The sequence below is a fragment of the Cavia porcellus genome, unplaced genomic scaffold (assembly GCF_034190915.1).
Source record: "Cavia porcellus strain 051 isolate PalLab524CR breed Dunkin Hartley unplaced genomic scaffold, mCavPor4.1 scaffold_16, whole genome shotgun sequence".
Classification (NCBI taxonomy): domain Eukaryota; kingdom Metazoa; phylum Chordata; class Mammalia; order Rodentia; family Caviidae; genus Cavia; species Cavia porcellus.
In genome coordinates this window covers 4,376,047-4,402,547 of record NW_026947499.1, presented here as the reverse complement: position 1 = coordinate 4,402,547, position 26,501 = coordinate 4,376,047, and the positions used below count along the sequence as shown (strand labels likewise).

The 26,501-nt window shown below is 40.3% G+C and overlaps 1 long non-coding RNA gene across 16 annotated transcripts in view; it reads left to right on the top strand.

Moving 5' to 3' along the window:
- Window positions 1–5,498: 5,498 nt before the first annotated feature.
- LOC106028060 (uncharacterized) overlaps window positions 5,499–26,501 on the top strand; it is a 30,979-nt gene continuing 9,976 nt past the window's right edge. For 2 of the 16 annotated variants that reach the window (XR_010039565.1, XR_010039564.1), the window contains exons 1-3: window positions 5,501–5,666; window positions 11,186–11,288; window positions 24,414–24,497. This is a non-coding gene — a long non-coding RNA (uncharacterized LOC106028060). Of the gene's footprint in view, window positions 5,667–11,185; window positions 11,289–19,710; window positions 19,887–24,413; window positions 24,498–24,837; window positions 24,962–26,501 lie in introns of all 16 variants that reach the window. The other 14 variants (XR_010039558.1, XR_010039568.1, XR_010039561.1 and 11 more) reach the window with 13 other exon arrangements.

Here is a 26,501-nt window from a genome sequence, read left to right as displayed (position 1 = left end):
CAAACTTGGTGAGAAAAAAAAAAATTTTTTTTAAAAAGAAAACAGGTTCTGACAGAACAGGTGGTAGTCAGCTCTGTGTTTCAAATCCTTACCAATTGTGCTTTCTAGTTTTCTTGCATTTTTTGACAATTTGAAGGCAGTCTTTTTTTTAAAATGACTGTAGCTTAGCTTTAGATTTACAGACTGTTGCAAGTACTGTTTTACATATACTTCGTTTCCTGTATTAATAAATTTATCTTAATTACCTTTGTCATAATTGATAAACAAAACTTTTATTATTAATAATTTTTTCAATTGGAAGATTGTTTTGTAGTCCAGCCCATTCTTCAGCCCACCCTAGTGCAAGCTGGTTTAACCTTAAAATCCTTATACATCATCCTCCCAGAGGTGAAGTTACAGGTTTTTGCCCCTGTGATCAGCAAAATGTTATGTTGATGAGTCATTACTGCCTAAAAACTGTCCATCATTCAGCTTTAGTGAACATATTTTTCATGCTTTCCTGTTCCACACTCTCTGTAGCACCAGTCTCCGTGGGCTCTGTGGCCGTGCTGGTTCCTTGGACTTCCTTGTTTTGATGACCTTGATGGGAGAGCTTGGCAGGGACTCTGCAGGATGCACCCCAGCTGGGATTTGTTTATAGTTTTGCTTGTGCACAGACCAGACACCAGGGAGAGAAAGATTGCAAAGGTGAAGCATTGTCTCCATCGTACCCATCCGGGTCTCTGTCACCGACATGACATCCCATCACTGTTGGATTTGCATCTAACCACTGGGCTTCAGATCGGCCCCTACTCTAAAGTTAAACCCTGTACTCCACTCTTTGAGGAAAACCCCCTGCACAGGTCCAGACTCAGGGATCAGAAGCTACAAGAGCTTCCTATGTAGAAAGCTTGTCTCTTCTTCCATACTTAGTATTTATTCAATCAATTATGTCAGTGTAGATTTTATTGTGTATTTTAGTTACTATGTAAAAACATTTTACATATTTTTGGCTCACGTGATTCTGGGACTGACCCAGGGGAAACTTTTATGTAGTCTGAGTGTCACTGTGATCTATTACACCTGTAGTCTTTAAAAGGCCTTTCTTGCTTTCTTGTATACAGTATGCTTTGGGATCATCTTATGTGTCAGACACTTCTCTGAAGAACCTTCTTTAGTTCATTAGTAAATGATGTTAGAAATGAAGATCTGAGTGGCTGATGTGATCATTTTTATGGGAAAGGGGGTCCTAAGTCCTCTGAGGCTACAAAGCAAGGATGTGTTTTGCATCTTAACCCACACTGGCACATCTGATTTTTGCCTGTGCTGCCTTCCCATGTGGGCATCGGTGTCTGCAGTGTGATCCACTTCCACGCTGACATTCCAGCCTTCTTACATTACTTACCTATAAGCTGCCATCATTTTTTTCCTTCACATTTGATGTTTCTTGTTCTCCACTTTGTGTCTCTTCAACTTCCTTCAGTTTTAATGTACTTTACAATTTGCTGTTTTGTTGTCACATAGGCGTGGTGAGCGGAGTAACAGGAAATGGGTACACTGGTGCTTTGCATGAGGTTTTATATGGATCTGGGTAGGCATGAACTGCTAAGATCCTGTCTTGTAGCTGTAGCTTCTGGGACTTCAGATTTCTCAACTGCCTTTGGTTTTGTCTCCTGCCTTGGTAGGGCTTCCCTACATGTCCCTTACTCTGAGAAAGCCTACTGTGCAGGCCACTCTGCCACCATCTGCAGTCCCAGTGGAGCCCATAAAGGAGTTGGGAAGTCACAGGAGAGTGAGTCTTTCCCTGGATATATCTGCCTGGGTTGTGATCTTCACATGTAGCCTTTTTCTCTGTTTCTTTAGGTGAGAGAAGAGGACTGCAGCGGAATGGAGAGAAGGTCTGGGAAAGACATTTTTTTCTGGACGATGTCCATAGCCCGCATGTACTTTACCTTGGTCATCCTTCCAGCCACCCCACTCACCCAGAGACTGGAGGGGTCTTTTGTGAACTTCCCTGTGTCAACGTGGTGGGATCCTGCTGGTAGAACCCATGAGAGCATAGAGACGTCCAAGACTGCAGACACAGGCCTCTTTCTCTCCTGCCAGGCCCCATGTACCCTCCAGTAATGTGTCAAACTTGCCTTTGAAGGATTCTTATAGATTATGGTTCTAGCAATAATGGCTCTAATAACCAGATCTTAACAGCACCCTGAATGTGACTTTCTCTTTAGATTACAGGTAGCAGCTGTATCCAGTGACCTTGGTTCTCTGATGGGCTCAGATAGTGCCACTTATCTTCAGTCAACTCCCCTTTTGTGTGATTGTAGTGACAATGTCCATAACTGCTGTTTGTGGGAACTGAGAGAGGAGACACTCATGTCCTTTTAATGCATGTTCTTTGTGATATTTGAGAAAGTTTGTGTGTTTCAAAGGGAAATTGAGAGATTTGTTACTGACATTGTTCATAATTTAATCTGTAAATACCTTAACAGGATCTTTATTCAGAATGGTCATTAGGAACCTGAGTTGGAGAAGGCAATGCACTTCTCCTGCATCGTCCTGCAAAGTACAGAGCATCTGGTTTGTAACCAATTGAATCAGGAGTTGACTGAGTAGTAAGGGTGTCACCATTCAGAAAGATCATAGTTTTCACAGTGCCTTGGAGGTCTCTCAGACTGCCTTTCAGACTGCCTGCATTCATAATCCTCCACTGAATTTCATGGAATAAATCTCTGATCTGGGACAAATGAAGACTGGGTTCCTGGCTCATAAAATGGAGGTAACATAGTATCTGCACGGATGAAGTCATGTGTGGGAAAATCCTAGCAGATGCTTGCACTTATGTGGGAATCAGTAAATACTTGTGTCACCAAGTGTCTGAAGTGGCTATTAAAGTACAGGACCTGAGAGTCAGTGGCATCTCACCATGCACACACAGAAGGAGGACCTCAGAAAGCAGATTCTAATAATCTAGTGCTCAAAAATAGAGACGTAGGAAAATTCATTTTAATGCCACTTGGGTCATTTTTTTAAAAAGCTTAATGAATCCAGGTGTGCTGCTGCATTCCTGTACTCCCAACACTCTGGAAGGCTGAGGCAAGAAGATCACAAGATTTGACCCAGCCTGGGCATCTTATGTAACAAGGGCATATCTTAAAATAAAAATATATAATGATCTGGGAATATGGCTTGGTAGGAAGATTCTGGGTTCAAGCCCCAGAGTTTAAAAAATAAATATAAAAAAATTTTTTACTAACATGGAAATGACTATGACATAGGGAACTCAGAAGCAGGATACCTTAGTTCAGTTTCTAAGCAATAATGTGTCAGCATATCACATTATTTATACACCTACACACATTGTTAGTTATAAATTTTAAAAACTGAGTTAAAAATGAGAGTTTAAATATGTAAAACTTTAGTTTGGTCTTATTTATAATATGAGTACAAGCGATCTTTATTTTCTTCTTTCTATTCCTCCATTTCCATAATTCACTAAATGAGTGCGGGTGATTCTGTAATTATTACCTATTGTAAACTAAGCCCTATTATTCTGTAACAGTGCACAGGTATTTGTGCATACAGACATAGATTTAGGGCTCTGAATACCATTTACACACCAACCACATTTTAGAATCGATGTGGTTTTACGCAATGAGAAAAAGAGGAAAGAAACACAAAATTTTTCTGTTATAAACAAAATTAGCATATTTGCAAATTTTTCTTATCTTTAATTTCAGAACTGGTTATGTGATTCATTTTATAACCTGGCATAGCTGTTTGATGCCTAGCTTAAAATCCTAGCTTATAATTAAAGAAAAATTTCACTGTTCTATCCACTTCACAAGTGACAACTTTGTATGTCACTGCTATTTTATTTCTACACTCATTACTCAGAAAAATATTTACTTGAAAATATTCGCAGACGAAAGAAGCTTCTACAGGAGAGTATTCTGTAATTACATGTAAATGGCAAAAATATGAACATCATTTATCAAGGTTGAGGACACTGACTTTACTTTCTAACCCCACATTTTTTCTACATTTTATTTTTCCCTGGAATTCACAGCCATTGTTCATTTTCTGTTAGTTGGTTCTGAATACGCTGCAATACTTTCATTCTCTTGAATGGTTTTACACTTTTTATATTTGATACTACAGTATGTTAAGGTGTACTCAAATATTTCAAGGAAAGAGACACTGTGGTAGCTGCTGTTATGTCAGACTGTCTTGTGGTAAAACACTATGTTGCTTAAATTGTTCTGCTCTGACCTGTGTTTTTATGCCCTGTTTTATCTTAATCTTTTTTTTTTAAATAAAAAAAAATTCAAATGGCTTTGTAACTTGTTTTGCCCAGTGAAATGTGTGCAGAGGTGTTTACTATTTCTGGACTGAAGCTATAGGAGACTTCACAGTATGGTCCATTCCTTTACTTTATTTTATGATGTCCAAGTCGACTGTCTATGAGTACCATGCTGAAAGCAGCCCTTTAGCTGACATCAAAGAAGCACATACAGCAGTGAGACAAAAACCACGTATGCGTAATGACACAACCCCTCCACAGATGTTCTATGCTATACCTTAATTTTCTGTACATTTTGCAGTGAGACACCTCTATCTGAAAGGAAATTGTGCACTGATCTATTTTCTCCTTTCTCTGGCCTGTCCAGTCAAGGAACACTGTCCTTCACAGGACCCCACTCGCAGACTTGAAGGTTACCTGAAGCATGGCATGGCTCATTCAGATTTCTCTGAAAGTCTGAATTACTAAATAGTTTAAGCTAGAAATTATTTTGTAAGAAACTAAAACTGGATGAAGCTTCACTTTAGGAACCTTCATGCAATTTAAAGGCAATAAAAACAATCAAGACGCACTTGTCACTTTGGGAGTCCTGAACAAGCTCACAGCTGTCGAGAAATCTCTGCTGACTGGAAATGAAAGGGTTTTCTGTGATGGGAACTGGTAGTTCTGATTTACAAGCAATATATTTTCTTTCTTTCTTTCTTTCTTTCTTTCTCTTTCTTTCCTTTTTTTTTTTTTTTTTTTTTTTTCCTTATTGGTGGACTAGCAAGCAGGAGACTGTAAACTCGACCTCGGGCAGGAATTACTGAGAAATGAAACATGGACGGAATGAGCGGAGCAGACGGTTACTTATGTTATCTCATCTCTCCTCCCTTATCAGGAGAGTTCAATAGTGACGATTTTAACTGTTTTATTAAAAAATTCCTTGTTCCCTGGAATGTCATACACTGAAGGAAGATTCCTTTTCACATGTATGAAAGAAACAAATACGTAGCTTTTAAACTCATTTTGGAAACACCTGCGACCCATTAAGCTCCCCTTCCCAGCAGCTCCAGACAGAGCTACGCGGGTTTCTGGCCTGTTCTGCTAGTCGCTCTCCATGGTCCTGAATACCGCGTCTGCGCCTGCGCACGGCCATTGCTCAAACTGCAGAGTACGCCTGCGTGAGAAAGCCCACTCGGCCCCGCCCAGAAAGGTCAGGCTTTGAGACTCCGCCTCCAGCCACACTCGGCGCTATCTGCGCCTGCGCAAATTTCGCTGTTTGCGCCTGCCCAGAGCGGCCACTTTGGAGGCTGTCCAGCCTCAGGGCCCTGTGGACCCTGAGCTGCCAGGCACTTGGAGTCACATCTAGAAGAGTCAGCAGGAGCCACATCTCGCTGTAGAGGTGGGGAATCCGCCCGTAATTTACTGACCTGTGTTATGTCTGTCTAGTGGTAGTCAGCGGAGGTGCAGCCTACTGCAGGCCTGGCACTCTCCCTGCCTGCCAGCATGCCATGCTTCTGCTGGCCCTTGTGCAGGGAAGGCCGGCTCACTCTCCTGCCCGAGGGATGCCTAGGTCCTTCTGCCTTCTTCCTGCTCTGTCTCGGCCATCCTGTTGGCCCTGAGTCACACCCTCCATGTCCTCAGCTTCTCTTTGCTCATTTCTCTATATCTAAGTTCTCCACCAACCATCCATAAACTAAAACCTTACTTATGATTACGTGTGTGTTGACATGAAACGGCCCTAACCCTGACTCATTTCTGTCATATTGATTTAATACTTTTGACAGTTATCATCATCTAAAAATTGGGGAACAAGGTCTTGGCCAGTCATGGCAGGTTACACCTTTGTGGGTCAGTGTCTTGTTAAAAATAAACGATGACGTGTAACTTCTATAACAGGAACTTCTAGAAGCCAAAATAAAGTAGGGGATTTTCATGTTGTCTGCTTCTGTGATTCATAGCAAATAGCAGGTTTTTTATACTTAGAAATATGAAAAAATTTATTTGATCTATATATCTGTGTTAAATACATGAGTTTGTTTAGAAAGATCCATACATAGATATGACATCAGGGTTGTGTAAAGGATTAAATTATTGGAAATCACCTAGAAGTCCAGCAACAAAAAATTTTAAAATAAATCCTTTTAATACTAGTAACAAGATAACAATTATGAAACATTTTTATGCATGGCATGCTGGGCATTTTGTAATCCTCAAACATTTCTAATAAATACATGTTTAACATTGCCTCTATTTTGTGAATATATGCATTGGCATTCTGGATGATGCTGTTGATGTTTTCATTTAAACAGCTGTTGTGCCTCTGTGAACAGACAGCACCACAGTCTCTGTGGATATTATTCAGGAAATTTTGGGGGGACCATATTCTGTGAATTTTTTTCTGGAATCAGTGAAGTTCATCTGCAGCTAGAGGGACTGGCTTCAGCCTTTTCCGCTTTTCCAAGTCTTTCATGACCCTATTAGGAAAGGGGACACTAAAGATTTTGTCTCTGCTAAGTGAACCATGAAGGAAAAACAAGAAAGGAACTTTGCTTCAGTTCTCTTGCAATGCTTTGCTTTGGCAGGTATCAGAAACCACAGTGATAAACAGCACAGCCATGCGCTGGCTTCCACACACTCTCTGTCTTTAAAAGACAGCCAAGTCTCTTCTCAGAATCCAACCATCTGTATGAAGAAGCATGCATTTTATTTTTATAGCTGTTGTGAATGTGAGTTTTTGTACCTCAAGTCTGAAGATCTATCATCATTCCTCTTTGCTCAGGGTAGCTACAGCTCAAGGATGCTGAGGCTGCTTTCTACCATGGATAGCAGTGAGCCTTATGCAGACACTGATTTTCTCTACATACACAGCCTTATAACAAAGTCTTATTAATAAATTAGGTATAACAAGAGTTTAGTAATAATAGGTAATAAAACAGAAGTTATTAGAATACTTTATACTGAAAGTTATACAAATATGTTTCCTCTGCAAAGAATAAATATAAATAATGATATTTTTAGACTATCACTGGCCATCAAGAAAGCTACAAAGAGCAAAACAACATGCAAGGCCTGCTGGGCTACATTTTTGGTGTGTGAACTACCCAAACATTAAAAAGAAGTTTTGTGCTTGCATACCATTTAGAGCGGGAACATCCGGTCGAGGGAAAACTGTCATGTGTGCTCTCCAACGTCCAGCCAGCAATACGTCCTCAAAGAGGCCCTTCCGATTCCCTAAAGGTCACACATTTCCAGTTTGGTGATTCTCTAGTGTGTCTGTGCGCTTTTCTTTTCTTTGCATCAGTGCGATTTTACAGCAAGGATGTACGAGTGTAGCTGTGTGGATACCATCTGTCTCCTCTGTTTTCCACACTGTCTCACATATTCCACGGGTGCAGGAACTGATAAACGTTGTTCACTTCAGTCTGAAACACATTTCCCAGCACGGGGCTGCCACCTTGATACTCACCTAAGAAGATAAACAAGTGAAAAAATGGAATGAGCATCATCATCACAATCATCGGATACCGCCCAGACCTGCCACCAGATCGTTGTTGGCCAGCTTCCCATCATGATGTGGCTCTTCCTTGCCTCGTCCCCTCCCTCTGCTCCTCTTCCATTTTGTTAGTTCTCAGTTCTGAGCCACAGTCACAGCAAGTACCCCACAGAATGTGATGCTGCCTTACTTCTGGTATCAGATTGTCTCCCACAGAGGCTGAGCAACCACATAATGCCTGTCTGCAATGGAGGATGCAGAAGGTGATCAGCTAAAGTTGTGAAGCTGGAAGAATACAGAGCAGGGTGGCAGCTAGTGAGGCTCCGATCTGAAGCTGAAACCTGCAATTCCCCTGGAGAGGTGTGGGCATGAGTCTGAATTCAAAGGCTGAGGGATATGAAGTCCATTATCAGCGTTGACAAGAAATCCTGTACCCACTGCAGAAGGGCTCAGGACATACGACAGCAAGGTCGTCCATCTTCAGCTCTTTGCCAGCAGCTCCTGCCTCCTGGACAATGTCACCCACTTCCAGGCCAGATCTGTTTTGCACAGGTTGCTGAGCCTCACACCAGTCTTCTTAGAAAATCCCCCATGGACTCATCCAGAAATGTAATTCATCAGTTTTCTAGGTGTTCCCTCAGTTCAGGCAAGTTGAAAATTAAAGTTAAAAATCACATAGTCTTTATTGGGAACAACCCTTACAGACCACTTTTGTGATTTCTCTTTCTCATCTTGTGCTTTTTTGTAAATGATTCAACAGGAAGCAAACACAAGCACCTTAGCTGACATAGCATCCACCTGCCTTTCATTCTGAGTCCATAATAAAGTAGGAAACACAAGGTTTGTCCAAAAGAGAATAACTCCAAATCTCAGCACATCTCCCATGCTCAGAATATCATATGGAGTGATTTGTAGAGCTTAAGGTCCTGCTTGATGAACTGCATTATCCCTGGACTACCTTCCCTAGATGCTCAGGCTCAGGACCAGAACAGAAATATTTCAGATTTTCTATCCCACTGAAAGCTCCTTGAATTGTGGAAACAGGAATATTTTACCCACTAAACAGGACAAGACAACGCTTCCTCCGTGGCTAAAGAGGCTGTTTGGACCAATCCAAAGCAATGCAGGAAAGTAGATTTCACAGTGTACAGCCCAAGGCAGGGAGGGCTGGACCATATTCAACCCAGTTGTTGGTCAGGGTCGTTCACAATAGGTGCTTTCCATCACTCTGTCCACCTGAAGTCTCATTGCTCTGTGGGAAGAAGTGTACAACTAGCTATTTCGTCTGTGTATTTATTGATCTCAGAGACAAAAATAGTTATCCTGAACAGTCAAAACTATAAGGCCTTTCTTTCTTTTGATCAGGGGAATTTAAGTCCTGTGTTTACTATTGGACTAAAAACTGCCATCAAAGTCATGCTGAGCCTTAAAAGGGTCCTACAGACTTGGAGCTGGCATGGAAGTCAACTTTCCTGAGATTCAAAGAAAAAGATAGGACCATTGCATCCACTTCCCTTTCTTGTAGGAATGAGCAGGAAATTCAAGTGTCTGGTACTGTCTTTCTCCTGAGTATCTTGGTCCTTTAACTTCTGTCTCTCCCAGGCCATCTGACTACCTCACCTCATGGTGCTTGCTTTATAGCCTTGCATTCAAGGAAGTGCAAAATCATCCTTCCTCAGAGTTGGCTGTGATGAGGCAGCCGTGGCTGCTCCGTGACCTAGAGGAAATGAGCAAAGACTGTGTTTCTCGTTTATCCCACCTGAAATATGATGGACTCAGCTTTAACCTGCAGTTACTTCACTGTCTAGTAGTTAAACAAGTATTCATTCATCAATTCCTATCCTTCAGCACATATTTTTATTTTTCTCCTTGAAACTATGAAGGCATGGGGGCTCTGGATGAAAGTGTAATTTGTTATAACTAACCAGAAATGTGCATCATCTACTAGTACCAGTTTTTTCTACTTTGGGGTTTTGTTCTTACCGTCTTTATGCTCCCGGATTTCTACTGCTTAGGTCTGGACTGCTTCCCAGGGGCTCATGTGTTGAAGGCTTTGTAGGAGCTCCTCAGGTCCCTGAGATCATGCCCCTGCAGGGGACAGGGATACTCTGATACTTTCTTCTTTTTTTTTTTTTCTTTGCTTACTGGTCACTATCCTGGGTCACTTCATGCCCAGAAGCAGTGAGACTCATTGATCCTGAGCTGTATCTCTAAACTGTGAGCCAAAATAAACTTTTTCTCTCTATAAATTAATTACCTCAAGTATTTGTCATAGTGCTGGAAAGCTGACTAATATTTGGCTCAAACATTTGTGTGTTTAAGCATTGGGGTTATTTACGTCTATTTACTTTAATGTCCTCATATAATGTTCCATGTTGTGCAAGAACTGTAATGAATGGTGGATGTTAAATTATGTAGGTGTTATATTGCTACTTGATGCCCATGATTGATGTGCTTATTAAAACAGCTGAAAATATAAATCACCATAGCTTCACAAACAAGAATTTGTAGCCTGTTTCAAACTCCTAAGCCTGAAAATATTTTATGGCTATTGAAAGCTCAGGTATGAAGCAATTCAAACATTTAGCTGGTGACTACTTGAGATCCAGGAAAAAAAATCAAATTAGAGTTTGAACCCTTAGAAGAATCAATACTTCATCAGAGCACAGGCCATTGGCTTTGAATTGTCCAGCTGCTGGAATGCTGGGTCCTAGGCACAGTGGCTTCAGCCCTGCAGCTTATTCATGTATCTTGCACAAACAGGTTGCTTTCTCAGAGTTAAGTGTGTGGACAGGAAATGTTACCACCTTATAAAAAGATGCCTTTTCCTGATAAATCTTCCTATGCACTGCCCAAAGCAGTAACATCTCTGTGTCCATGGTAACCAGTGCCACCAAAGGGAGAAACGAGTGAGCAGAGGGAAGATCACTGACAACACACACAACACACATGAGATGACTGAAGATCGTGAGTTCTCTATTACTTGACAAGGCACATAAATCACCGATGCTTTACTCACCTTCTTGCTGCTGCCCAAAATATAAGAGAGCACCTCTGTGGGCACACAGACTCTTAGGATTGACTGATGCTGACTGTCTTGCTCCAACAACCACTTTGTACTATGACTGGCTGTTGCATGAGACCCATTTTCAAGGAATCTCCAAAAGGAAAGAAGAGAAAAAGGAGGTTGGATTGAGCACGTCTGCTGATTTGGACCTGTTGTCTTTATACTCTTGGTGAAGACTTAAATGGCTCCTGGTATTGTCTGTGTGCTTCTCAATGAGTGAAGTGACCTCAGGCCTTTATGTGCCTTTTAAATCCGTGCCAGCTCTCCTGTTACTCTGGCACTTCTCAAAAAGTTACCTTCTGTCCCAGACTGTATCTCTCTATCATTTCTCACTCTCTTTCAATTTCTTGCCTCCTAGTTATTAAAAAATGACAGAAAGTCCATCTACTGAGGAAGGAGCTCTCAAGGGTGTGGGAGAATGTTGGAAACTCGGCTAGGCCTGCTGCAGTGCTTGGCAAGAGGTAGGGAAAAAAACAGGAGTGCTCTCACAGCGAAAAGATGGTCTCATACAGAAGAATGAGTGGTCACTGTGGGTCATATTGAGGAAGTCATCAGGTGGTTTCCCTTGCAGGAATAAAGGACATCTAGGTGGGACCACAGTCCCTCATTGCCTCTACTCCAGGATTCCTCAGGGAGCATTTCAGATATTTTAGTGACAAAGGCCTTCCCTGATTAGGACAGTACATTCACTGTCACATGTTTGGATTGCTAGTCAGAAGTGCCAGAGTGTCCCTCAGTAAGTGTGTCAATCACGAGATTGTTTACAGATTTCCAAATCATCCTGAGGTTGAAATACAACATACAGATTGATCACTAATGGGGAAAAATGTAATAATTCACCTCAAAAAACTCATGAGAATTCAGTAAATAACAGACATTTGAGGTCAAGCTTATGTGTATCTGAAAAAGTTGATCTGAGACATCAGCATGTTCATGGGGAAGAGAAAATAACTTAGCTTCTGAGTATTTGAGAAAAATACTTCTAGAATTAATCTCATAACCTGAATTCACCTATGTTCTTGGAGCAGGTACAGTTTAAGAGCATGTCCTGTGAAACTCAAGTGATCAAGATTCAAGCCTTATTTAGATTGAGAGGCTGGGCTGTCAACATCCTGTAGTATCAGCATGTTTCTTGTCTTGACCATGACACCTCTGTACAAAGTCAGCTGCCTGAAAAATTATCAGTCATATTTCTCACTCCTGTTGTCACCTCCAAGAAAAATCAGATGTGTCACAAAGTAGATTTTGTAGAAATGACAGTGCATTTTCAATTTCCAGTGAACAGACTTAGACACAATTAGGCCATTAGGAAACAAAATACAAGAACAAAGATTATACTTCCCCAGTTCTCATTTGCAAGATTTACTAGAGCATGTGTCACAATGTCCACGAATTGCAACCACTAATTTCTTCTCATTAAAGTGTAAAACACATACTAACATGGCCAAATATTGGTACTATGGCTTGGTGAGCATTCTCATGGTGGTAGATACCTATCCACCCACTTCCACAGCACTTCAGTGTCCAGAATAGAGAATAATTGTGGCATAATAATGTTCTCCCATGGCTTCACAATCAGTGTCCAACTCTGCCACTCCCTTCAGAGAAATAGAAATAACCTTTTATCATAGTTTTGTGTAATTTTGAAATTCAAGCTGAGGAAATTGTTGAGTATGAATTCTTCTATATTTGGCTTCCTCTACGCCTTTGTATGTTGGTGAGATTTGTGCATTTTGCTCTGTGTTGCAGTGATTCATTTTCATCGCTGTGCTCAGCTTTCAGTTGTCTTGCATCGTTCACTTGCACGAGCACACTGCAATATATGTATTCAGTCTCGCATTTGCTAATGTTTTGGTTGCCTCCATGTGTGATTTTTGTGATGAACTCAATTCATTGGAGGCCAAGTTCCCCTTAGGTTTATAGGTTGGGTGGGAGAGGATGGGAATTCTGGGTCTCAGATGGTTGTTGGCTTAGAATCAGTACAAGTTACTGCTGCAAGGAACTGTCTTGAATTCGACGTTAAATTGACCCTAAATATGTTTCCTTCAAAAATGCTTTTCTGTCTTAAAATTGAAAACACCATAATATTTGCTCCAGCTGCGTAATTTTGATTATCAAAACATCTTTTGTGTAAGGATCGTATGATGTGAATCAAGGAAAATCAAGTACATTTAGACTGTCCTGGGTGCCTTTCTTTTTCTTTTCTTCCTTTTTTTTTTTATTTTGCTTAAAGGAGAAAAAAACACAGTACAAGTAATACAGACTTTCAAAAAAAACAGTAACAAATCACTAGTTAATAGATTACATATTGTCATTTTAGAAATAGTTGTTGAAGTTACATGATTAAAGCATAAAAAGTGTACAGTCAAAACAATGAGACTGCAAATAGTTCTGTTCAATGATCCAACAAACACTTATTAATATGGTCATCTATCTTAACACACCTAAACACACTTGCAGTTGTATCCTTTAGAGCACTTTTTTTCTTCTCTTTTTTACAACAGCATTTACACATTTTGGGTTTTATTACTCCCATGATCTTATTACTTACATTTTTGGGGGGGAAGAGAATAAAACCAAATATGACAAAACAAATCAGTCATTCAAAATAAAGGATGGACATAGTACATGATGTAAAAACAGAATACAGGTAGTCAACAATAATGCCTCTTGCCACCCTAAAAAGAATTGCCGATATCATTAGGTATAATAAAATTGAACAAAACAGTACAGAACAACACCGATAAAATCTAAACATTGGCAACATTACAAGACTTCCAAAGAAGATAATAGTCAAAACAGAATGGCTGTCATAGTGGATCTTATTGCCTTCAAAGTAGTTGTCTATACCCTCAAACTTGATACTATCAAACAGAACAGAACAGAGTAAAATCAGTCAAAACAAGATGGTGGGAACAATACGGGGCTTCAAATCAAGTAAATAGGAAATCAAAAAAATTACTATAATATATCCTGCTTTTTTGATTTTTTCCCTCAATTAAAAAATAATAATGAAAGAGTAAATAAATAATTTTTAAAAGGGAGAGACTGATATAAAAGAAGAATAAAAACATAACAATACAAGTCAAAGCCTAACAATTTCAGCAACCTAGTGCTTCAACACAGATAACCCGACTTAATGCTAGTTAACATAGTGTCTATTTCCTTGAGATATTTGAATATAACTTTGTATACTATGGCATCAAACATTTTAAGGCAGTGTGAAACTCATCAAGAGGATGAAAGTATTACAGGGTATTTAGAACCAGCTAATGGAAAAGGAACAATGGTTTCTATATTATCTCTTTGCCTATAAAATTTTTATTTATACTATCACATATAAAAAATCCACTAAGATATAACATGATAAAACCAATGGAGACATAAGAACAACAATGTTGTGGGACTTCCAAACAAGATGATACTAAATCAGCAATAGCTATTATGATGTCTTGCTTTCTTCAAAATAGTTGTTCATATCATCACAAGCAATAATATCAAACATCTCAGAATAAAGCTGTTCCAATTAATGAGTGAAAACTTTATAAGGCTTCAAAGCTACATAATAGGGAATCATGATTACCATGTAATTTTATAAATTTGAATCATTTCTTATAATAGGTAAGCTATTCGTATTCGTATATGTGAGTTTGATGTATTTCACTTATCAGTATGGTCTCAAGCTTCATCCATTTATTTACAAAAATCTCAACGTGATCCTTCTTTATAGCTGAGTAGTACTCCATTGTATAAAAATATGCAACTTTTTAATCCATTCCTCAGTTGATGTATACTGAGATTTTTTCCAAGATCTGGCAATTACAAACTGAGCTGCTATAATCATGGTTACACATATATCACTGTGGTATGATGCTTTCAGTTCCTCAGGGAATATGTCTAGAAGTGGGATAGCTGAACAAATGGAACTTCCAAACCCAGCATTTGGAAAAGTCTCCAGACTGACCTCCACATTGGTTGTACCAGTCTACACTCCCACCAACAGTGCAGGAGAGTTCCTTTTTCCCCACAGCCTCTCCAGCATTTGTTGTTGATGGTTTTCTTGATCCTGACCATTCTTTCAGGAGTGAGATGAAATCTCAGTGTGGTTGTAATTGGCATTTCTCTAATGATTCATGATGATGAACATTTTCTCATGTATTTATCTGCCATTTATATTTCTTCATCTGAGAAGTGTGTATTCATTTCAGATGCTCATTTTTGGATTGGATCTTTCAATTTTGGGGGTCTGATTTTTTAAAAAATTCTTTTTATGTTTTAGACAGAAGTCTTTTGTCTGAGGGAGAGTTCACTAATATTTTTTCCCAGTTTGTGGGTTTTCTTTTCACTATGCTGGATATTTCTTTTGACATGCAGAAAGTTTTCAATAAGAGGTGATCCTACTTATTGATTCTGGGAAGTATTTCCCATGTGGTTTGAGTCCTGCTCATGAATTCTCTACCTACCCCTAGGTCTTCAAGGTTTTTACCCAATTTGTCTTCCAATAGATTTAGTGTTTCTGTTTTAATATTCAGATCTTTGATCCATTTAGATTTTAATTTAGTACATGGTGATAGGCATGGGTCTAGTTTTAGTTTTCAGCATATGGAGAGCCAGTTTTTCCAGCACCATTTATTAAAGAGGCTATCGTTCTTTCAGTGAACCTGTTTGGCTCCTTTATCAAAGATAAGGTGATTGAGTGTGTTTGTAGTTGTGGTTGTATCTTTTAATCTATTCCACTGATCTTTGACTCTGTTTTGATTCCAGTACTATGTTGATTTTACTACGGTTGCTTTGTAGTATAACTTCAAGTCAGGGATTGTGATGCCTCCTGCCTTGCCTTTGTTGCTTAGAACTGTCTTTGCTATTCTAGGTTTCTTCTCACACCAGATGAAGTTTAGGAGTGACTTCTCTAGATCTATGAAGTATGTTGGTGGTGTTTTTTTGGGATTGCATTGAATCTATATAAAAGTTTTGGGAGAATGGCCATTTTCACAATATTTATTCTTCCTATCCATGAGCAAGGAATGTCTTTCCATTTTCTGAGATCATCTTCAATTTCTTTTTTCAGTGTATATAATTTTCCCTGTATAGTCTTTCACTTCTTTCATAAGAGTAATTCCAAAATATTTCATTTTTTTGGTTGCTAGTGTGAAGGGTGTGGCTTCTGATTTCTCTTTCTGTGATTTTGTTGTTAGTGTATAGTAATGCTATTAATTTTTGAGTGTTGATTTTGTATCCAGCTATATTACTGAATTTATTTATTATGTCTAAGAGTCCTTCAATGGAGTTTAGGGGGTCTTCTATGTAGAGTATCATGTCATATGCAAACAATGATAATTTAACTTCTTCTTTTCCTATCTTTACCCCTTTTATGTCTCTCTCTTGTCTAAATGCTCTGGCTAGTATTTCCAGTACTGTATTAAATAGGAGTGTTGATAAAGAACATCATTGTCTTGAGCCTGATTTTAAAGTAAAAGCCTTCAATTTTTGGCCATTTAGTACGATGTTGGCTGTTGTCTCGTTGTAGATGGCCTTTATTATATTGAGGTAAAGACCATCTATTCCAATTTTCTGTAAAATCCTTATCATGAATGAATGTTGGACCTTATCAAAAGCTTTTTCTGCATCTATAGAAATGATCATGCAATTCCTACTTTTTGCTTTATTGATTTGGTGGATTACATTTATTGATTTATGTATGTTGAACCATCTATGCATGCCTGGGATGAATCCCTCTTGGTCATGGTGTATAATCTTCTTGATTATTTGCTGCATCCTACTTGCCAATATTTTATTGAGGATTTTTGCATTTGTGTTCATTAGTGAGATTGGTCTATAGGTATCTTTTTTAGGTGGTTCTTTCTGAGGTTTTGGTACTAGAGTAATATTTACTTTTAGGAATGACTTCAGTTCTGTTATTTCTTTGCTGATTTTCTGTCTGGTTGATCTGTCCCTTGGTGTCAATGGTGTGTTAAGGTCTCCTTTTACAATTGCATTACTGATAATTTGATTTGTCATTTCTATTAATACTTGTTTTATATAACTGGGTGCTCTGGAATTTGGTGCATATATATTTAAGATAGTTATTTCTTCCCTTTCAACTTCATTGAGGAGTTTGACGAGTGTCGGCATTAGGTCTTCTTTGTATTTTTGTAGAATTCTGCAGTGAATCTGTCTGCGCCTGGTCTCTTCTTTGTAGGCAAGGACTTAATTACATTTTCAATTTCATTAATAGAAATTGGGTTATTCAGCAGTTTTACATCCTCTTGACCTAGCTTTGGTACTTCATATGTTTCTAGGAATCTGTCTATTTCTTCTGGGTTATCAAACCTTTGAGACTAAAGGTTTTTGAAATAGGTGTTGAAGATCTTCTATTTCTATAGAGTCTAGTGATTTCATCTTTTTCATTTCTTATTGCATGAATTTGAGCTTTTTCTTCCCTTTATAAATAACACTGGCTAGGGGATTATCAATTTTATTTATTCTTTCAAAGAACCAAATCTTTGATTCATTGATCCCTTGGATTGTTTTCTTAGTCTCTATTGCATTGATTTCTGTGCTGATTTTTATAATGTCTTCTCTTATTTTGGCTTTGGGCTTGACTTGCTCTTCTTTTTCTAGATGTTTGAGGTGTAGCTTCAGTTCTGTTTTCCTGATGTGGAAAGTAAGTGCAATAAATTTTCCTCTGAGTATGGCTTTCATTGCATCCCACAGATTCCGGTAAGTTGTATTTGCATTTTATTTGCTTATAGGTATTTTTTAATTTCTTCTTTAATTCCCTCTGTGACTCACTGATTACTCGAGTGTGTATTCAGTTTCTGTGTGTTGTGGGATTTTTGCAGTATCTTTTATCATTAATTTCTAACTTCAAAAGCTATGATCCGATAACATGCAAGGGATAATTTCAACTCCTTTGCAATTATTTAAATATATTCTATGAGCTAATATATGGTCTGTTTTAGAGAATGACCCATGTACTGCTGAGAAGAATGTGTATTCTGATTCTGTTGAGTGGAACACTTTGTATTTGTCTGTCACGTCCATTTGTTCACAGGTGTAATTCAGTTCTGTTATTTCTTTGCTGATTTTCTGTCTGGTTGATCTGTCCCTTGGTGTCAATGGTGTGTTAAGGTCTCCTTTTACAATTGCATTACTGATAATTTGATTTGTCATTTCTATTAATACTTGTTTTATATAACTGGGTGCTCTGGAATTTGGTGCATATATATTTAAGATAGTTATCTCTTTGTCTTGATGTTTTCTCGTAACAAGTATGTAGTCACATTATTTATCTCTTCTGATCATTGTTGATTTAAAGTTCACATTGTCTGCTAAGATAATGGCTACTCCTTCTTTTCTGGGGGGTTCCTGTTGCATGAAGTATTGTTTTCCATCCTCTGACTTTCAATCTGTGAATATCCTTTTGGGTTAGATAGGTTTCTTGTACACAGCATATGATTGGATTTTGTTTCTTGATCCATTCTGCCAGTCTGTTTCTTTTAATTGGTGCATTGAGACCATTTACATTAATGGTTACAATGGTTATATGTTGGTTTATTGGTGACATGTTATCTTTCCACTGTTGCATCTTTTTCTTTCTGTTCTGTTTAATTGTCTGCTTTGCTTAGTGTTTTTTTCCTAAGTTTGTCTAAAGTGTCTTTCAATATATTTTGCAGGGTTGGCTGGGTGATCATTTCACCATTGATTTTGAAGGACAGTTTTGCAGGGTACATCATTCTAGGTTGGAAATCATTTTCCTTTAAAATCTGGAATATTTCACTCCATGCTCTTCTTGATATTATTGTTTGTGCTGAGAAGTCAGCTGTGGTTCTGATAGGTTTTCCTTTATAAGTGATCATTCTTTTCTCTCTGACAGCTTTTAATATTCTATTCTTAGGTTGGATTTTGGGGATGGTGATTATTATATATCTGGGTATAGTTTTATTTTGTTTATGACTATTTGGAGTTCTACATGCTTCACTGACCCTGATGTCAGTTTCCATTCTCATGTTTGGGAAATTTTCAGCTATTACTTCTCTGAATATCCTCTTGATGTCCTTGATGTCATCCCCTTCTTTTTCATTAATCCCTATCAATCTTATGTTGTTTTTTTTTTTTTTTTTTGCATCATCTTGCAGTTGTTGAATTGTTATTTCCTGATTCCTTGTTATTTTTAAAAGAACTTTCCTTTCCTGTTCACTAGCTGAAATATTGTCTTCAAGGTCTGAAATTCTATCTTCACTTTCATTGAGGGGGTTTTTATAGCTTTCAGCGGAATTTTTGATTTCCTTTATATCTCTGTGCATCTGCTTTATGTAGTCTGTTTGTTTCTTATATTGCTCATCTAGGGATTCTATCTTTTTGTTTAGTTCCTCCAATTTTTTAACTGTGTCTTCTTTAGATATATTCAGCATTTCTTTTATTTTCTTTTACCTGGGAGATTATTTCTAGTTTGAATTCCTTTAAAGCTTCCCAGAATTGCTTATTTATTTCAGTTGCTATTATGTCTGATATTTGAGGTGGATGGCATAATTTTCTTCCATATACATCACTCCTAATGTTTCTTTGGATGGGCTGGAGGTTTGAGATTGTAATTTGGTCTTTTGTTTTGTCATTTTCCTATATTTCTAGATTTCAAGTGTTTCAAGTGTTATTCTAAGGCTTCTTCAGGGTCTGCTGGAAATCCTTTTCTATGCCCTCAGCTCCTGGGACTCTGGCACCCAGTTCCCTGGATTGATAGAGAGTCACTGGGGGTGGAATAGGCCAGCTCAAGACCAGCCTCTGGAACCAATGGCGCCCAACTGCTTGCTTAGCACTCCACAGTTGGCCAAGCACAGCCAGGGAGGCTGATGCCAGCTCCCTGGACCTGCTGTGTTGCTCCAGGGCACCCAGAAGCCACAAGCTTCCCTGGCCAGGGCCAAGAGAGGGTCCCAAACAAGCAGGACTCGGAAGAAACTGCGCGGGGCACTTACGCCAGGCCACGAGACCTCTGGAACCGGTAGCGCCTACCTGCTTGCTTAGAACACCACAGTCCACGAAGCACAGCTGGGAACAGGAAGGTGGGTGCCAGGGCTGAGCTGCTCCAGTGCACCTGGAAGCTATGAGGGTCCCAAATAAGCTGGACTCAAGGGAAAGTGTGCAGGGCACTTACACCAGGCCATGGGGCCTCTGGAACTGGTGGCGCCCACCTGCTTGCTTAGAACTCCATAGCCTACCAAGGACAGCCAGGAACAGGGAGGCAGATGCCAGCACCCCAGACTCACTGAGCTGCTCCAGTGCACCTGGAAGCCGCGAGGTTCCCCTGGGTGCCTTTCTTTCATTGCAAATCCTGCTCATAGTGTTTGAACAGTTGATTCTTCTTGCTGTCTCACTGTGAGCTCTTCTGGTACTGTGAAATACCCTTTCTTCCCTTTCCCTGTGGTTGCTTGGCCACAGCAAAGCAGTCTGTGTAAGAGAAATGGAAATAACAAAAAGTCAAGGAAAAGAAGTCCATGCCTTGCCTGTACAGTGCAGAATTCTGTCTCACCTCGGGAAATCTCAATCCAATACCACCATGTGTCTCAGGTTTATTTCTTCCCTGTGGGAGCTCACAAGGTCAGTGCTAGCAGGAGCTTTGTAACCTCTGAGGCCACACTCACTGACCAGCATCCCTCACCGAGGAAAATAGGTTTCTGCTGGCACTGTCTTTGTATCAGTGACTGAGCTGCGGCTCTCAATCAACCCTGAAATGTTATAATTGAGGGCCTGCTGTCTCTTCTTGTCTCCTGGAGATCAAAGTACTTTCACAGAAGTGTGGAAATATTTTTCAGAAAGGCTGAATTCCAACAAGAAACTGTAACTTTACCCTTTAGCACCTTGAGTCCTTTTGTTTTTATAGCTTCAATTCAGGAAAAACAAATGTAGTGTAACATAAGCTTGAAAGATATCAACATATGAAGTTTGAGGAGAGAGAGATAGAGAGACAGACAAACAGAGACAGACAGAGACAGAGACAGAGAGAGAGACAAAGACAGAGAGAGAGAGAGAGAGAGAAAGAGAGACAGAGACAGAGACAGAGACAGAGACAGAGAGAGACAGAGGGTGAGGGTTTCCTATAAGAAGCTATGATGAGGCTGGGTGGGGAGAACTGAATTATTTTATTTAAAAATACACATATAAAAAACAGGGGAGATTAAGATGAAAGAGGACATAACACAAGTCAGAACAGAACAATTTAAGCAACATAATGTTTCACCACAGGAAAACACGACATAACAATAGTTATCAGTGTCCCTTTCCTTGAAATATTTGAGTATGCCTTCGTATACGATCAAACATAACAAGAAAGTATAAAATCATTCAAGAGGGTAAAAGTATTACAGGGTATTTAGAACCAACTAACAGAAAATGGACAACAGAACCGAAATTTTATTCCACATGTTGCAGGCATCAGAGGGACTGTGGGTCGCTTTCCAAGTTACTGATCCCTGGGGCTCCAAACACAATAAGCACCACCAAGCTGCAGGGAGTAGAAATACAGACAGGTTCCCAAATCTTCTTGCACACTAGAAATTATACAGTTTGTTCCTTAAGAGGGAAACAAACTGGTTAGATCCTGCTGTTATCCGAATACCACATCACAGTGAAAGATAAAAGCAAAAGCACAGAAGTTTCAGATGGGTCTGTAGTTTGCACTTCATAAATTTGACTCAGTATTGGGTGAGAAAGCTCAAATCATGGGGAAACGCTGCTGGGGAAGTCAAGCTCCTACACCTTCATTAACCTGAGAAGGAGCTGGGAGTCATACATGAGTGGTGGGATGAGTGAGGCCAGAGCTAATCGGGCTCTATCAGAGGTGCCTTAGGGACCTGCAGTGTCCTGACATCTCACCTGCTGACGGTGACCTCCATAATGGAAAGGACACGGCTTAAACTCAGTCTAGGGGCATTAAGTGTGCACTGAGGCTAAATATGGCTCAGCACAGCGGTGGGGATGTGACTCAGTGATAGGAGTGCTGGGATATGCTCTGCATCAGCCCAGCACTTCTGCTGGCCTGGTGAATGCCCATTCTGCAGCCTGCAGTGGGGCTGGCACAGAAAAACACTGCTTGCTCCCCTTTCTCTGCCCATGACTGTCACTTGCCCTTGAGATGCAACCTTCTTCATACTGCAGGCTGTGCTGGCTTAGCACATGGTATGAAGGGGGAAAGGCTTGGTACCAGCAGGTGGCAGCCTAGAAAGCCCCGTGTGAACAAGGCCGGCAAAACACAGTTGTGATTCACTCTGCTCTGAGGTCGTGCAGCCAGTGCACCAAGCCCAGAACTGCTCCTGGGGAATTCTGTCATGGAGTAGGTAATAAGCACTCTGCCTGGATGTCCTCAGCCATCTCACAGGATTGGTGAGACAGTGACACTGGGAGGTGAGGACAGGGCCCACCTCTAATGCCTGGAGCAAAACAAATAGTCCCAAACTGTTACCCACAGGGGACATCTCCTGTTGACTAAAGTATATTAGGGGCAGACACACTCCTGCTGAGAAGATGACTGGGTTGGATCACATGTGTGTTCTGCATGTGATGGGGAGCTCTGCATGTGGGCTCACCGGCTGGCAGGACCTCGACCTGCAGTTAGAGACAATTATCAGTAGGGAGAAGGGCTGTCCATGTGGGGAGGACTACAGAGGACACTCACGGCCATCTGCTCCAGCCAAAAAGCTGCTGCTGGTTTAACAGAGCTGGAGTTTTGTTCTAGCAACACCTTATTGTCTACACTGCAGCCATTTGCTCCTCTGTGGCTCGAAGTGTAGATTTCTCTTCACTGAGTTATTTTACCAAGGAATGAATTTCACACTGATGTGCACAGGTGATTCTCACTCACTGTTCTCAGGTGAGTTCCTCTCTTCTTGACCTGATGCTTCTAATCAAGTCTGGTATCCATTAGGGATGGTCCAGACCAGTGTGCATTCTTCAAAAAACAAGACCAAAACAAACTTCCAGAGATAACTAAGAATCCATGTATACTTGTAAGAAATAAAAAGGGATCCACAGTGGTCTTCTCCAGGGGTGGTAGTGTGCATAACCATTACACAATACCAGAATGGGAATCCTCCCATTCTCCACCTTATTCACACTTCTCCAAGTTTCCTCTCACATTTCTGTATGGTGCATGTTTCGGGGGGAGCAGTCTTGTGAGACGGACTTGGTCACATAGGAAGATTGTTGTACTTTAAGACTGTGGCTGCTTTTAAATGAGGGAAATGTGTGCTCTAATATGGATGTGTATTCAAATCCATCACCATTCCCAAGGTCATCTGCAGTAACAAGGACCTGGGTTCTTGGCTTCATTCGGCTGCCACAGAGTCATTTTCCAAACATGACTCACATGCAAAGTGCAGGCTCTTCTGGGTACCGAGGGCCACTCCAAGGCATTCAGGTGGTTATTGTGCTGGAAGCCCCAGCAAAGTACAGGGATCAGCCTCCAGGGATCCACTGAGAAACAGCCAGCTCCAGCCACCCAGAGAGTCAACCTGGGGAAAGGAAAGGGTAAAGGAGAGGCTCATCCATCAAGAAGGGATTTACCCACATTCATGTGTCTTCTACATTGTATTCATTTTAATTCTTTAAGGCTTCATTATAGTATGATGTACACCAAAGAGGTCCAGCCCTTGAAAGACATAATATCTGTCTGTCTGTATCTATGTGTTTGTCTATCTATTTGTTTTGTTTTGTCAAAAAGTTTAGTTATGATTTTGAAATAATTTAAAGAACAAAATAAAAGATATGTAATAGAGAACAGGGAGATAGAGTTTGTGGAGGTTTGGGAAGGGAGATGGAAAAGGGGAGGTAAAAGTGACCACGGTTCAAGAACAAACACATGTGTCAGGTCCCCTGGATGAATGCAGCTCTTTCTTGCAAACACACACCAAGAATCAAGAATTTGGTAATCAGAATCAAGCAAAACAGTGGTAAAAATATTTGCCTTCAAAGATATGGTAGAAGAAAATCCCTCTTATTTGCTGTATTGTACATGGCCAACCTCCCAAGGGATGCTCACATCTCTATCTCCCATTTGCTAAGGGGGGGGGGGGTGTGTGGGATGTTTGATTCTCAGCCCGTGTGCTGGCAGGCTCACTAACACTTAGCAGGGAGGCGAGCTGGTTACTTGATTTTCCAGCACACTAAGATCTAACATGGCATGCATATCAGGAGTCGCTAGTGGTTCTTACCCAAGAGTGGCCACAGCTTGTCAAGCCACAGCCATTTACCAGGGGGGCGAGCTGATTACTTGATTTCCTGGTGCCCTAAGTTCCAATATAGCGTAGATCTCAGAAGTTGCTGGTGGTTCTCCCCCTGGGGCAGCCACAGCCTGCCACACCACAGCCACTTACCAGGGAGCCAAGCTGGTTTCTTGGTTTCCCAGAACCCTAAATTCCAACATAGCGCAGATCTCAGGAGTCGCTGGTCATTGTTTTTTTCTTTTCAAGTGTGAATAGGTCCTTAGAACTTAAAATTGTATATCTGATTTATAAGTATTTTTAAAGAATCTTTCAATTGTTATATGAATAACAACCATGCACTTATCTGCACCTTCTTCTGTCCATTGACAACAGCTTTGTAAAAACAATGGGTGAGCAATAAAATAAGCTTTCCTGAGCCAAGCTACTGTTCCCTCCTAAGGATGCAGCATTGCTTTGGTAAGTGCTTCAGTACTTTATTTTCCTTACAGATAAAACAGCAGAGAACCAGATACACACAGCCACAGAGTATAGAGCTACTTGCCTGTCTCCAGTTCATGCTCTCTGGTTCACCCTCAGGCTGGCACAGGCACACACTCTGCTGCCTCTCAGGAGGAATCTCACCGCAGGTCACCCCTGGAGAGCGTCATATCACATAGTACCATAGAAATCTGTGCTTTATTTACTTTTGTGTGATTCTAAATTCGTGTTCCGTTTTGGGCCTTCCCATAATCCGTCCTCCTTTCAGTATCAGAACTTCATTTATTTTATGGAGTTACTTTCCTTTCTCCCATTCCAGTGATTCACACCTCAGTGCATTCGGTTTTTTCAAGACTGACTTTAACCCCAGACACGGGGAAGTTACCTGACTCAAGCCTAGACCAATCGGTGCATCCGCCTCATGGGGAAAGCATGAAGGGCAAGTATGTCAGCCAATGAAATCTCACTTTGGGGCTTTGCTAGGTCTGCTAAGAGGAAGCTGTTCCTAAGGCTATCAATTTCCTTTACTTGTTTGTGAACCGTTTGGACCTGCAGGTTTCTAACTTGCTTTATTTGAGAAGTGTCTGCCTGAGATAGATGGGGTAAAACAGAGTGAAAGACAAAAGTCCACTAACTGAGAACAGTTTTTGAGAAATTGATCGCCTCATATGCCTCGAAAAAACATAACAGTGCATTCCATCACCTATGTATTTACTCCTTACATATCTATTTGCACTTAGCCTTGTTCGAGCTGGAACACTCTCACTGTCGCCCACAGGTATGCACACACACACACACACACACACACACACACACACACACACTGCCTGCCCTGGGGCCTTCCTACCTTTGCCATCTTACATCATCCTAGTTCCATTCTGTTGGTAAGTTTTGCCTACACTACTTCCTGTTTTCAGCCTGCTAACCGCTCAGCTATTCAATCAGATGCTTCTTCTTCTATTCTTCATATGACCAGTGGTCATAAACTCTGATCTTTTACTGGACCAAGGTGTTTCAAGATTTGAGGACTAGGTCTCTGTAGTACCCAGCACAGACCAGGGCACAGGAGATTTCAGCATGGGCTCACTGACTGGGCAGAAGAGGCCCGAAACACAGGTCTTTACAGATTTTGGTGTCTTGTCAACTGCCTGGTGGCCTGATAAGTCTCCTTCCATTGTCCTGGTTTTGTGAGTGGCTTTTCTTTGGATCTTCCCTGGGAGGAGCTGTCATCATAATAAGGAGGGAAGTTTCCATAATCAACCAGCCCAGTCAAATCTGGTAGATGTGTGTATAATCTGTATAATAAATGTCATGATCAAAAACCACCTCTACCATGATCATAGTTCTACAGTAGAACCTCCAACTCTTTCACCACACAACTGCAAGATGTAATGTTTGATCAATAGACAGTGCAAAAAAAGGCTCAGTATAAACAAAAATGGACACACTGCCAATGTTTTTAGAATGCAATGTTATTTTCAATTAAATTATATAGACAATATAAAATATCAGGGTTGTTTTGAGGGGTTTTATTTGTTTGTTTTTCAAGAGGAAAATTTGTTTTTCAAGATGAAAACTTGTTTTTTAAATAGCCTGTGGTCTGGCTGTGAGTCTGTTGAAAGGCATGTGAAGGAGGTCCCTGTAAAGAAAGTGAATGGCACATGAAGCTAGAGGAAGAGAAATATTGGAGTTTGAGCTCCAGCTCTGATAGGGTGAAGAAACCAAGCCCAGACCCATACGGTTTGCCTTCTCCATTTATTAAAAATGAGGAAGGTGTACCGACTATTGTTTCATTTTTACATGCCTCTGTTACAGTGACTTGTTTCAGACATACGCAAGCATAACAACCTCAAAATCATAAATACCAGGCTCATTGTTGTGCTCCCATGAGTTTGGAACCGGTTTCTTATGTTCCTGTTATACTGTGTAGTTTTGGCCAAATAGAAGCCAACCTTTAAAAAAAAAACCTAAAAGTCAAAGGTC